Source organism: Mesoplodon bidens (assembly GCF_964165515.1).
Source record: "Mesoplodon bidens genome assembly, chromosome: X".
Classification (NCBI taxonomy): Eukaryota; Metazoa; Chordata; class Mammalia; order Artiodactyla; family Ziphiidae; genus Mesoplodon; species Mesoplodon bidens.
In genome coordinates, this window is record NC_138163.1 from 135,280,715 (window position 1) to 135,294,714 (window position 14,000).

A 14,000-nucleotide genomic window follows, 5' to 3' on the forward strand; every position below is an offset into this window, starting at 1 on the left:
CAAAGCTCAGCAAATATCCCCAAACTTCTGACAGCTGTGCAACGTGGAAAGCAGACGGAGCCTTCCACACAATCCGTGATCACATAGCAATCTGTGATCACACACAGCAAACGCAAACCAGGAGACAGGGCACACAACGAAAGGCCGAGCAACACAGGACAAAGGACTCTGTGCTGGCTTCATGTGTCCCACGCTGGGAAAGAGCCCCAAGACCAGGTGAAGAGACGCACGTTCAGAAACAGACACGCGAGACAGCGGAGACTTCCTGCTGCCAAATGGGCAGGCTTTGCTGGCGAGAAATCGAAGTCGGAGATAAAAGTAAGAGGTAGACTGCGGAAACGGAGATGCTGCTGATGTCAGGAACGAGGTTCCCCCCGTGGTCACAGAGCCGACCCCCACCTGCCTCCAGCCCCCTGTGGGCTGGAGACCCGACACCTGTCCTGGGCGCTGTCCTGAAAACATAGGGGGCGGGGGCACCCGGCACCTGCAGCGGGAGTGGGCGGGGTCTAAGTCGTGGGTTCTCCGGTCTTCCCTACTCCATCCGATTCTCGACCACCTCCCACTTGTAATAGGGACCGGGAGCCTCCGAGCCCTGGGTACCCCCTGCGGACGGCAGGCACCGGCTCCCTCCACCTTCCGCCAGGCCATAGCTGCCTGAGTAATAAGGCTTCGGCTTTGCCAGTTGCTCCTCCGCTGGAAGCCGGCCCCGCCTGCCCAGCCAGCCCACCTTTCCGTGGCACCCTGCACAGATGTGGCCTGGGAGCGCTGGATCTCCTCCTCCAGGCGCCGCCGCTCCTCCTCCAGCCGGGCCACGTCTTCCGCCGGCCTCGTCTGCTGGACGATGAGCTGCAGCTCCTGAAGCAGGGCCTCCTTCTCTTTGATGAGCTGCAGCCGGTCCCTGTCGGCCTCGGCCATGCCCAGCCAGGACTCGCTCTCAAACTGGGAGGGCTGCCTCTGGATATTTGTGACTCTGCGAGACAGGGACACAGAAAAATCCATGAACTTCACTTTTAAAATTCTCTTCACAATACAGACGCTAAAATCCTCAACTAAGTATTAGCAAATTGAATCCAACATAACACAAAAAGAATTACACCACAACCGTCAAGTGGGATTTATCCTAGGTGTGCTGGTTCAACATTCAAAAATCAATTAATATAATCCATCACAGCAACAGATTTAAAAAGATCATGTGACCATATCAAGAGATGCAGAACAAGCATCTGAAAAAATCTAGCATTCATTTAGTATATATAAAAAACAAAACAAAAAACCCCCACTAAAATAGAAATAGAAACTTCCTCAATTTGATAAAGAACATCTACAAAAAAAAATACAACTAATACCATTCTTAATGGTATGAAGCTCAAGCTTTTTCACTGAGATCAAGTTCAGAACAATGGGGTACTCCATCACCAATCCTTTGCAATGTCGTATGGAAGTCCTAACTAACGGAATAAAATAAAAGGAATACACTGTGCACAGATTGGAAAGAAAGACATAAAACAGTCCTTGTTCACAGTTCACATAATCGTCTATGAGGAAAACCCCAAAGAAACTGATAACAAAAAAATTTCCCCTGTAACTCTTAAGCAATTAGTGCAAGATTGCAGGATACAAGCTTATACAAAAATCAACTGCTTTCCTATATACCATCAATAAACAAGTGGATCTGAAATTTAAAACACAGTACCATTCACATGGCACCTCCAAAAATGAAATAGTTATAAGTCTAACCAAACTTGTACAAGATCTATACAAAGGAAATTACAAAACTATGATGAACTGATACAAAGAAGAACTAAATAAATGAAGAGACATTCCATGTTCATGGATAGGAAAGATTTGACACTGTCAAGATGTCACTTCTTCTCAGCTTGCTCTATAGATTCAAAACAATCCCAATCAAAATTCCAGCAACTTATATTAGTGGACATAAACAAATTGATTCTAAAGGGGCAACAGGTCCAGAACAGGCAACACAATACTGAAGGAAGAGAACAAAGCTGAAGAACTGACACTATGAGACATCAAGACTTAATATAAAGCAGTACAGTAATCAAGATAGTGTGGTACTGGCAAAAGAACAGGATAGTAAAGACAGTCTTTTCCTCAAATGGTGCTGGAACAACTGGACATCTACATGCAAAAAAAAAAACAAAGCATCTAAACACAGACTTCACACCCTTCACAAAATTTAACTCAAGACCTAAATATAAAAGGCAAAACTGTAAAACTCTTAGAAGATTACATAGGAGAAAACTAAGACCTTGGTTTGGAAATGTCATTTTAGATACAATACCAAAGGCATGATCCATGAAAGAAATAATGGGTAAGTTCAACTTCATTAAAATTAAAACTTCTGCTCAGTGAAAGACAATGTCAACACATGTGAGACAACAAATCACATACTGGGAAGAAACATTTGCAAAAGACACATCTGATCAGAACTGTTATCCAAAATGTAGAAAGAATACTTAAAACTAAACAGTGAGAGAACAAACAATTCAATTAAATGGGCCAGACACCTTAACGGACACCTCACTGAAGAAGATAAACAGACAGCAAAGCATATGAAAAAAAAGATGCTCTAAATCATACGTCACCAGGGAAATGAAAATTAAAACAACAGTGACATTCTACTACACAGCTATTAGAATGGCCAAAATGAGGACACTGACAACATCAAATGCTGGTGAGGATGTGGAGCAACAGGCACTCCCATTCACTGCTGGAAGGAATGCAAAATGCTACAGCCACTTTGGCAGTTTCTCATAAAACTAAACATACTCTTACCATGTGATCCAGCAGTCACACTCCTTGGTGTTTACCCAAAAGAGCTGAAAATTTATGTCCATACAAATCTGCACATGGATGTTTATAGCAGCTTTGTTTATAATACACAAACCTTGGAAGCAATTTGTTTCCATCTCATTTCTTATTAATTTTGTCCTGCATTTATTTATATCATCTATGTATCAAGAAACACTTCCCTTTATGTCTTTACATTTTATCAATGGAAATATATGTTTATTCCATCAATAAAATTGTGCATAGGATAAAAAAATAAACTTGGAAGCAACCAAGATGTCTTACTTTAGTAGACGAACAGAGAAATAAACTATGGTACATTTAAACAATGGGATATTATTCAGCACTAAAAAGGAATGAGCCATCAAGACATGAAATACAGGAAGGAAACTTACACAGTATTATAAGTGAAGGAAGTCAATCTGAAAAGGCTACATACTGCATAATTATATGTGTATGACTTTCTGGAAAACTATGGAGTTAGTAAAATCTCAGTGGTTTTCATAGGTTAGTGCTGAGGAAGGAATGAGTAGGCAGAGCACTATGGATTTTTAGGGAAGTGAAAACACTGTACTGAATAGCATAATATTGGATACATGTCATTATACATTTGTCCAAATGCACAGAATGTACAATACCATGAACAAACCCTAATGAATCACTTCAGGTGATTATGATGTGACAATGTACGTTCATGAAGTGTAACAAATGTACCTACCCTCTGGTACATCTCTGGAGATGTTTATAGTGAGGGAGGTTATATGTGTAGATAGGTAAGAAGTACATGGGAACTCTATATTGTCCACTGAGTTTTGCTGTAAACCTGAAGATGCTCTAAAAAATAAAATATATGTAAAATATAAATATAAAATATACGTAAGAAGGTAAAATGCCATGTTCTTTCATGAATAATCTACCTAAATACTTACCTAAACATTTTAAACGTTATTCACTGTAACCTTAAAGGTTACATCTCTAGAAAATAAGAAATTGATCACTGTGTTTGGTAAATGCTACAGCAAAACATGTAACAATTACTTGCTAAGCACAGCAATGACCTATTTTCTGAGTTTAGTACAGCCTGGCAAATTCCAGCCTACACTGTGCATTTTCAGAACAAACATGCAAAATGCCCAGAGGAATATTCACAAGAGGCGACATTCCTTCAAAAAATATGAGCAAGCTAAAGAGAAGAAGTATATGATTAATAATGTGACCACTGTAGATAATCAATATGGATAATGAATTTTGAAATATTACATGTGGAAATTTTAAAGTCCAACACTACTACATCATAATAAGCAAGAAAAAAATTCAATATAAAACCACTTAGCAAACCGAAGACCTATGTCAGTTAATGCTTGTCCTTAGCAGAGAGTCATGTGATCTGTTTTTGTTGATATTTTTACATTTTCTAAGAAGCCAAGAAAAGTGAAAGTCCAGACATACATAAATTATACACATAGATGAGAGCCAATTATTTAGCCAGAAAGTATCCTCCTTACACTAGCTGGTATCCTGCTGTTTTGTCTTCAAGATAGTATTTCATTTTTAATGAAAGAAATTTCTTTTTGATATACTTTATAGCTTTAAGAAGTACATATTTTAAACAACTGTGTTTTAAGATGTTACCAAAGGAAGAAAAGAGGTAAAGTCTCTAAGCAGGTGAGAGTAATGCTAAAGTAGTGGGACAATATTGAAAACAAGGGGCCCTAAGCATTTGAGGAGAAATATGATGTATTGATTGTCTCAGATTTGCCCATGTTCTAAAATTAAGACTAGGAAAGATAAACAAACAGGCAAAAACTATAGTCAAATATTGAATTTCAGAAGCCAGACTATTTATTATTATTTAGGTCAATATAAATAATTGCATTTAAATTCTTTCAAACAAAATGAAATGGAATATCTACTGCTATTACCTGTTACTCTAGTTCTTAAAATGTCTTTGAAAATAATTATGTGTGGCTTTTTCCATTAATGGCTCAACATTAACCTATTGAGCCAAATAAATAAATGGAAAAAAAATAGTTTAACTTAGCTTGGTCTGAGGGACTGATACTCAGTCTAAGAGGGAGGAAAAAGGGAGTTCTCAACTAGCCAGGAAGATTTTAAAAAGCTGGAAAATCTCCATTCTTACTGAATCAGATCTTTACAAGTGTTAGCAATATTTTGAATTTGACATTTTAAATGCACTTGACAGTTTGTTACATGTATTCAGAAGCTAAACGAAAAATGAGAATCCATTATTTTGTATTACATTAGACACTGCATTTTGGTAAAATTTTAGGTAGACACATACTGAACTGTGTTCTATTTCTCTCCAGGGAAAAAGAAGTAAGCAGAAGGCAAGATTTTTAAAATGAGTTTCTTACCTCTTTCTGGCCTCCTCACATTGCCGATTAAGTCTGACTTGGTCTACAAGGTTTGCTTTATCATCAAAGGCAAACTTTGGGGAATAAAAGAAAAACAATAAAAATTCATATTAAAACATTTTCAAAATTGTAAATTCATTTAAATTTCAGCAACAGTTAAAAATACTCTTTTAATTCTTCTTTAAATTTCAATTTTTCAAAGCACTGGAAGGAAATGTACCAAATAAAATTCTGTTGCAACCTCTTACCAGAGGGGTTTGGGAATCTGGGTTTAATACTATCCAAACATTTGAACTCTTTTTTCCTCAGTGGAAATATATTCATTTGTTATTATATCAAACAAAATTGAAGTTTTTTAAAGAAAGAAATAATTTATTAAGGGTTGATACAAAGGTTTAAAATGTTATCCCATTTTGTACACTGTTCTCAAATATCCAGTTTCTCAATGAATATGGAATGATCATGTCCTAGTAAGAAACAATAAAATCTGAAGAAGACAGACTAGTATGTGTTTGGGGTATAGGATAACTCTCTCCAATATGGTATGGTATATAAAAGAACAAAATGTTAAAAGAAGGAAATCAAAGAATAAAAATGACTGGGATTGGGCAATATTACTTTAAGAGCTAGAATATAAAATGTGGTGTTCTGGATCCAATCAGTAGCTGTATTTAAATATTTTTCCTACCAATTACACTGAAGTGATCAACATGCTAGACAAAACAAAAAGACATACGAAACACAATTGTGGCTTATTTTTTTTCATTCCTGGAAATGTCATAAAAATGTATTTTCAATAAATCCTTCAGGGGCTTCCCTGGTGGCACACGGGTTAAGAACCCTCCTGCCAATGCAGGGGACACGGGTTCAATTTCTGGTCCAGGAAGATCCTACATGCCGTGGAGCAACTAAGCCTGTGTGCCGCAACTAAGGAGCCTGCGCTCTAGAGCCTATGAGCCACAACTACTGAGCCCGTATGCTGCAACTAATGAAGCCCGCTCACCTAGAGCCTGTGCTCTGCAACAAGAGAAGCCACCGCAATGAGAAGCCCACTCACCACAACGAAGAGTAGCCCCCGCTCGCTGCAACTAGAGAAAGCCTGCACACAGCAACAAAGACCCAATGCAGCCAACGATAAATAAAATAAAATTTAAAAAATCCTTCAAGGTGTAGATTTGAATTTACTAGATCATATATTATGACCACTAAGTCTTTTTCGTTTTAATAACTTCATGTCAACAAATATTTGAGAACATTCTACTTGAATGATTAGTAATTAATTTGTTGATACACATTTTAATAAATTTCTATTGTGAATTTCTCTACACGTATATTGCCTTGGAAATATACTGAATGACAAGATGAAGAAGTGGCTTATGGTGCACTGAAATTCTCCAATGAAATGAGTCACAATCATATATTTAAACAGTTCTATCAGCTCCCCTTTCCACAAACTCTGTTCAGTATACATATTTAGATATGAAGTTTGACATCTTTAGAAACTTTCCAGAGTGGAAATGCTCTACTTGTCTTTTCATCACCCTCTTTATCACTGAGCTGATTCTTCAGTGAGATTAATACACCTCACTCCTTAAATCTCTTCTAAAAGTAATTTACAAACTTGTGGGCTTCACTCTTCTTTGAGACAAATAAAAATGTTTTAGTCAAAAACAAGGCAACCTACAATTAAAAAATACCAAAATGGTTCCTGTCTCAGTTCTATATAGTCCTATATCATGTACCGCAAATTCCAAATTCCAATGTTATGCTGATATTGCTTATAAGTCTCTGGTTACAAATTCCTAGTCTTGAAAAACATGTCATATACCTAACACCTGCCCTCAAAAATGACTCATAATATTAACTAAAAAAGATACACTTCTAAGTTGGCCCGCAACAATCTTTACCTTCTGTTATTCAGCCCATGTGTAATCACCTCTACTAGAGAGTAGGTTGGACCAGTGACTTGATTCCATCCAAAAGAATAGAGCAAAGGTAAAGAAAAGTCATTTCTGTGATTAGGTTACAATGGATTGTTACTCCCATGATGTTAGGTGACTTTCTCTATTGCCTTCTCAGGTTGCACATTTGTGTGAAACAAACTGTCATGCTGAAGAGTATAGTTGATTTACAATGTTGTGTTAGTTTCAGGTGTACAGCAAAGTGAATCAGTTTTACATATACATGTATCCACGCTTTTTAAAATTCTTTTCCCATGTAGGTCATTACAGACTGTTGAGTAGAGTTCCCTGTGCTACAGAGTAGGTCCTTATTAGTTATCAACTTTATACATCATAGTGTCTATATGTCAATCTCAATCTCCCAGTTTATCCCTCCTCCCCTTTCCCCCTGTCTAACCACAGTTTGTTTTCTACATCTGTGACTCTATCTCTGTTTTGTATATAGGTTCATTTGTATTTTTTTTGATTCCACATATAAGCAATATCATATGATATTTGTCTTTCTCTGTCCAACTTACTTCACTTAGTATGATAATCTCTAGTTCCATCCATATTGCTGCAAATGGCATTATTTCATTATTTTTATGGCTGAGTAGTATTCCATTGTATATATGTACCACAACTTTATCCATTCCATGGTCAATGGACACTTAGCTTGCTTCCATGTCCTGGTTATTGTAAATAGTGCTGCAGTGAACACTGGGGTGCATGTATCTTTTCGAATCATGGTTTTCTCCGGATATATGCCCAGGAGTGGGATAGCAGGATCATATGTAGCTCTATTTTTAGCTTTTTAAGAAAGCTTCATACTGTTCTCCATAGTGGCTGCACCAATTTACATTTCCACCAACAGTGGAATTTATTGCTTGTGGACTTTTTGATAATGACCATTCTGACTGCTGTGAGGTGATACCACATTGTAACTTTGATTTGCATTTCTCCGATAATTAGTGACGTTGAGCATCTTTTCATGTGACTTTTGTCCATGAGTATGTCTTATTTGGAGAAATGTCTACTTAGATCTTCCACCCATTTTTTTGATTGCCTTGTTTGTTTGTTTTTTGATATTCAGCTGCATGAGCTGTTTGTATATTTTGGAGATTTATCCGTGGTTGGTCGCTTTGCAAATATTTTTTCTCATCTATCTTTCCCTAGTCTTTTCATTCTGTTTATGGTTTCCTTTGCTGGGCAGAAGCATTTCAGTTTAATGAGGTCCCATTTGTTTATTTTTGTTTTTATTTTCATTACTCTAGGAGGTAGGTCAAAAAAAGATCTTGCTGTGATTTATGTCAAAGACTGTTCTTCCTATGTTTTCCTCTAAGAGTTTTATAGTGTCTGGTCTTACTAATCCATTTTGAGCTTATTTTTGTGTATGATGTTAGAGAATGTTCTAATTTCATTCTTCTACATGTAGCTGTCCAGTTTTCCTAGCACCCCTTATTAAAGAGACTGTCTTTTCTCCCTTGTATATTCTTGCTTGTTTAGTCACCTAATCTGAGGCTTTCTAATTGACCTGACATCTTGACTGCAGTTTTAAAACCCTACATAGCAAGAGCTAACTTAGATATCATATGTACTTATGATATTGGGCACAGCTTTTTGATATTTTTCTCTATAGTAACATCATGCATTAGACAGTGCCGGAGTCTAATAATCAGAGATGTAATTTTGAACCCAGACTTGCCTCTCTCAGATTTAAGACCTTAGGTAACCTGGCACTGTAGTCTCCTCATTATACTACATAACAGAGATGGGAAAAACTGGTTAAAATGAGGTCAGACATGGGAAGCTGCATGCCCCCGTACAGTTCAGAGTCTCATCAATAAGAATAATTTACTGCTATTGTTATTATAACTCTGTAACAAGCTTCACACCAATAGGTTTAGGACATTCTACATAAATCATTACAAAAGCCTTTGATCTTACCCGTTTCTCCTCATGCTAGTTAGAAATACCTACATTCTAATTCTAACTTTATGACAAGAAGCAATGACTAATTAAAGAAACTGAGTGAGTCAGACATTTTTCCTTCTCTCAGTCACTCCAAAATCTTTAGAAAAAAATATTATTTTTTGAGTTAACAGATTCTTCCCTGTGTGTTACAGGGAGTGGTCATATTCCTTAAGCCACATAATACATGTGGTTGAAAATGTACAAGTGTACTATTAAGAACAATGAAGGGAAAACTGAAAATAGGCTGCTCCACAAAATTCAAGAAATAGTCATTATTTCCTATATTCCAAAAGAGGAAATGTTTGCTGAGTTTTAAAATAGTAGCTAATTATTTTTTTCTCATTTTGGACATTTAATGAGTGGTACTGTTAAGAACACAAGCTTTATAATCAAACAAGTGTAAGCTGTGTGACCTTGGGCAAGTCACCTCAACTCTCTGAACCTCAAATTCCTAACCTGCAATGTAACAAATTTTTAACATCTTTATTGCAGTATAATAGCTTTACAATGGTGTGTTAGTTTCTGCTTTATAACAAAGTGAATCAGTTATACATATACATATGTTCCCATATATTCTCCCTCTTGCGTCTCCCTCCCTCCCACCCTCCCTATCCCATCCCTCGAGGTGGTCACAAAGCACTGAGCTGATCTCCCTGTGCTATGCAGCTGCTTCCCACTAGCTATCTATTTTATTTTTGGTAGTGTACATATGTCCATGACACTCTCTCACTTTGTCACAACTTACCCTTCACCCTCCCCATATCCTCAAGTCCATTCTCTAGTAGGTCTGTGTCTTTATTCCCACCTTACCCTTAAGTTCTTTTTTTTAATCTTTTTTGTTTTTAATCTTTATTGGAGGATAATTGCTTTACATTGGTGTGCTAGTCTCTGCCCCACAACAAAGCAAATCAGTTATACATATACATATGTTCCCATAGCTCCTCCCTCCTACATCTCCCTTCCTCCCACCTTCCCCATCCCACCCCTCCAGGCGGTCACAAAGCACCAAGCTGATCTCCCTGTGCTATGCAGCTGCTTCCCACTAGCTATCTATTTTACGTTTGGTAGTGTATATATGTCCATGACTCTCTCTCGCTTTGTCACAGCTTACCCTTCCTCCTCCCCATATCCACAAGTCCATTCTCTAGTAGGTCTGTATCTTTATTCCTGTCTTACCCCTAGGTTCTTCATGACATTTTTTTTCTTATTCCACATATATGTGTTACCACACAGTATTTGTCTTTCTCTTTCTGACTTACTTCACTCTGTATGACAGACTCTAGGCCTATCCACCTCAATACAAATAGCTCGTTTGTTTCTTTTTATGGCTTAGTAGTATTCCATTGTATGTAGGAGCCACATCTTCTTTATCCATTCATCCGATGATGGACACTTAGGTTGTTTCCATCTCCAGGCTATTGTAAATAGAGCTGCAATGAACATTTTGGTACATGACAATTTTTGAATTATGGTTTTCTCAGGGTAAACCCAGTAATGGGATTGCTGGCTCATATGGTAGTTCTATTTGTAGTTTTTTAAGGAACCCCCATACTGTTCTCCATAGTGGCTGTACCAATTCACATTCCCACTAGCAGTGCAAGAGTGTTTCCTTTTCTCCACACCCTCTCCAGCATTTATTGTTTCTAGATTTTTTGATGATGGCCATTCTGACTGGTGTGGATATCTCATTGTAGTTTTGATTTGCATTTCTCTAATGATTAATGATGTGGAGCATTCTTCCATGTGTTTGTTGGCAATCTGTATATCTTCTTCCCAGAAATGTCTATTTAGGTCTTCTGCCGACTTTTGGATTGGGTTGTGTCTTTTTTTTTGTTATTGAGCTGCCTGAGCTGCTTATAAAGTTTGGAGATTAATCCTTTCTCAGTTGTTTCATTTGCAAATATTTTCTCCCATTCTGATTGTTGTCTTTTCATCTTGTTTATGGTTTCCTTTGCTGTGCAAAAGCTTTTAAGTTTCATTAGGTCCCATTTGTTTTTGTTTTTATTTCCCTTTCTCTAGGAGGTGGGTCAAAAACGATCTTGCTGTGACTTATGTCATAGAGTGTTCTGCCTATGTTTTCCTCTAAGGATTTGATAGTTTCTGGCCTTACATTTAGATCTTTAATCAATGTTAGGCTTATTTTTATGTATGGTGTTAGGGAGTAATCTAATCTCATACTTTTACATGTACCTGTACAGTTTTCCCAGAACCACTTATTAAAGAGTCTGTCCTTTCTCCACTGTACATTCCTGCCTCTTTTATCAAAGATAAGGTGACCTTATGTGTGTGGGTTTATCTCTGGGCTTTCTATCCTGTTCTTTTGATATATTTTTCTGTTTCTGTGCCAGTATCATACTGTCTTCATTATTGTAGCTTTGTAGTATAGTCTGAAGTCCAGGAGCCTGATTCCTCCAGCTCCGTTTTCCATTCTCAAGATTGATTTGGCTATTCGGAGTCTTTTGTGTTTCCATAGAAATTGTGAAATTTTTGTTCTAGTTCTGTGAAAAATGCCAGTGGTAGTTTGATAGGGATTGCATTGAATCTGTAGATTGCTTTGGGTAGTAGAGTCATTTTCACAGTGTTGATTCTTCCAATCCAAGAACATGGTATATCTCTCCATCTATTTGTATCATCTTTAATATCTTTCATCAGTGTCTTATAATTTTCTGCATACAGGTCTTTTGTCTCCTTAGGTAGGTTTATTCCTAGATATTTTATTCTTTCTGTTGCAGTGGTAAATGGGAGTGTTTTCTTAATTTCACTTTCAGATTTTTCATCATTAGTGTATAGGAATGCCAGAGATTTCTGTGCATTAATTTTGTATCCTGCTACTTTACCAAATTCATTGATTAGCTCTAATAGTTTTCTTGTGGCATCTTTAGGATTCTCTATGTATAGTATCATGTTGTCTGCAAACACTGACAGCATTACTTCTTCTTTTCCTTTTGGATTCTTTTTATTTCCTTTTCTTCTCTGATTGCTGTCACTAAAACTTCCAAAACTATGTTGAATAATAGTGGTGACAGTGGGCAACCTTGTCTTGTTCCTGATCTTACTGGAAATGGTTTCAGTTTTTCACCATTGAGCACGACGTTTGCTGTGGGTTTGTCATATATGGCCTTTATTATGTGGAGAAAAGTTCCCTCTATGCCTACTTTCTGCAGGGTTTTTATCATAAATGCATGCTGAATTTTGTCAAAAGATTTCTCTGCATCTATTGAGATGATCATATGATTTTTCTCCTTCAATTTGTTAATATGGTGTATCACGTTGTTTCATTTTCATATATTGAAGAACCCTTGCATTCCTGGAATAAACCTCACTTGATCATGGTGTATGATCCTTTTAATGTGCTGTTCCATTCTGTTTGCTAGTATTTTGTTGAGGATTTTTGCATCTATGTTCATCAGTGGTATTGGACTGTAGTTTCCTTTCTTTGTGACATCCTCGTCTGGTTTTGGTATCAAGGTGATGGTGGCCTCGTAGAATGAGTTTGGGAGTGTTCCTCCCTCTGCTATATTTTGGAAGAGTTTGAGAAGGATAGGTGTTAGCTCTTCTCTAAATGTTTGATAGAATTTGCCTGTGAAGCCATCTGGTCCTCGGCTTTTGTTTGTTGGAAGATTTTTAATCACCGTTTCAATTTCAGTGCTTTTGATTGGTCTGTTCATATTTTCTATTTCTTCCTTATTCAGTCTTGGCAGGATGTGCAATTTCTAATAATCTGTCCATTTGGCCAGGCTGTCCATTTTATTGGCATAGAGTTGTTTGTAGTAATCTCTCATGATCTTTTGTATTTCTGCAGTGTCAGTTGTTACTTCTCCATTTCTAATTCTATTGGTTTGAGTCTTTTCCCTTTTTTTCTTGATGAGTCTGGCTAATAGCTTATCAATATTGTTTATCTTCTCAAAGACCAGCTTTTACTTTTATTGATCGCTGCTATTGTTTCCTTCATTTCTTTTTCATTTATTTCCAATTTTTATAATTTCTTTCCTTCTGCTAACTTTGGGGTTGTTTTTTTTCTCCTTTATCTAATTGCTTTACGTGCAAGGTTGTGTTGTTTATTCGAGTTGTTTCCTGTTTCTTAAGGTAGGATTGTATTGCTATAAACTTCCCTCTTAGAACTGCTTTTTCTGCATCCCATAGATTTTGGTTCATCGTGTCTCCATTGTCATTTGTTTCTAGGTATTTTTTTATTTCCTCTTTGATTGTTTCAGTGATCACTTCGTTATTAAGTAGTGTATTGTTTCACCTCCATGTGTTGGTATTTTTTACAGATCTTTTCCTGTAATTGATATCTAGTCTCATAGCATTGTGGTCAGAAAAGATAGTTGATACGATTTCAATTTTCTTAAATTTACCAAGGCTTGATTTGTGACCCAAGATATGATCTATCCTGGAGAATGTTCCATAAGCACTTGAGAAAAGTGTGTATCCTGTTGTTTTTGGATGGAATGTCCTATAAATATTAAGTCAATCTTGTTTAATGTACCATTTAAAGCTTGTGTTTATTTATTTTCATTTTGGATGATCTGTCCATTGGTGAAAGTGGGGTGTTAAAGTCCCCTACTATGAGTGTGTTACTGTCGATTTCCCCTTTTATGGCTGTTAGTATTTGCCTTATGTATTGAGGTATTCCTATGTTGGGTGCATAAATATTTACAATTGTTATATCTTCTTCTTGGATCGATCCTTTGATCATTATGTAGTGTCCTCCTTTGTCTCTTCTAATAGTCTTTATTTTAAGGTCTATTCTTTTCTGATATGAGAATTGTTACTCCAGCTTTCTTTTGGTTTCCATTTGCATGGAATATCTTTTTCCATCCCCTTACTTTCAATCTGTATGTGTCTCTAGGTCTGAAGTGGGTTTCTTGTAGAGAGCATATATATGGGTATTGTTTTT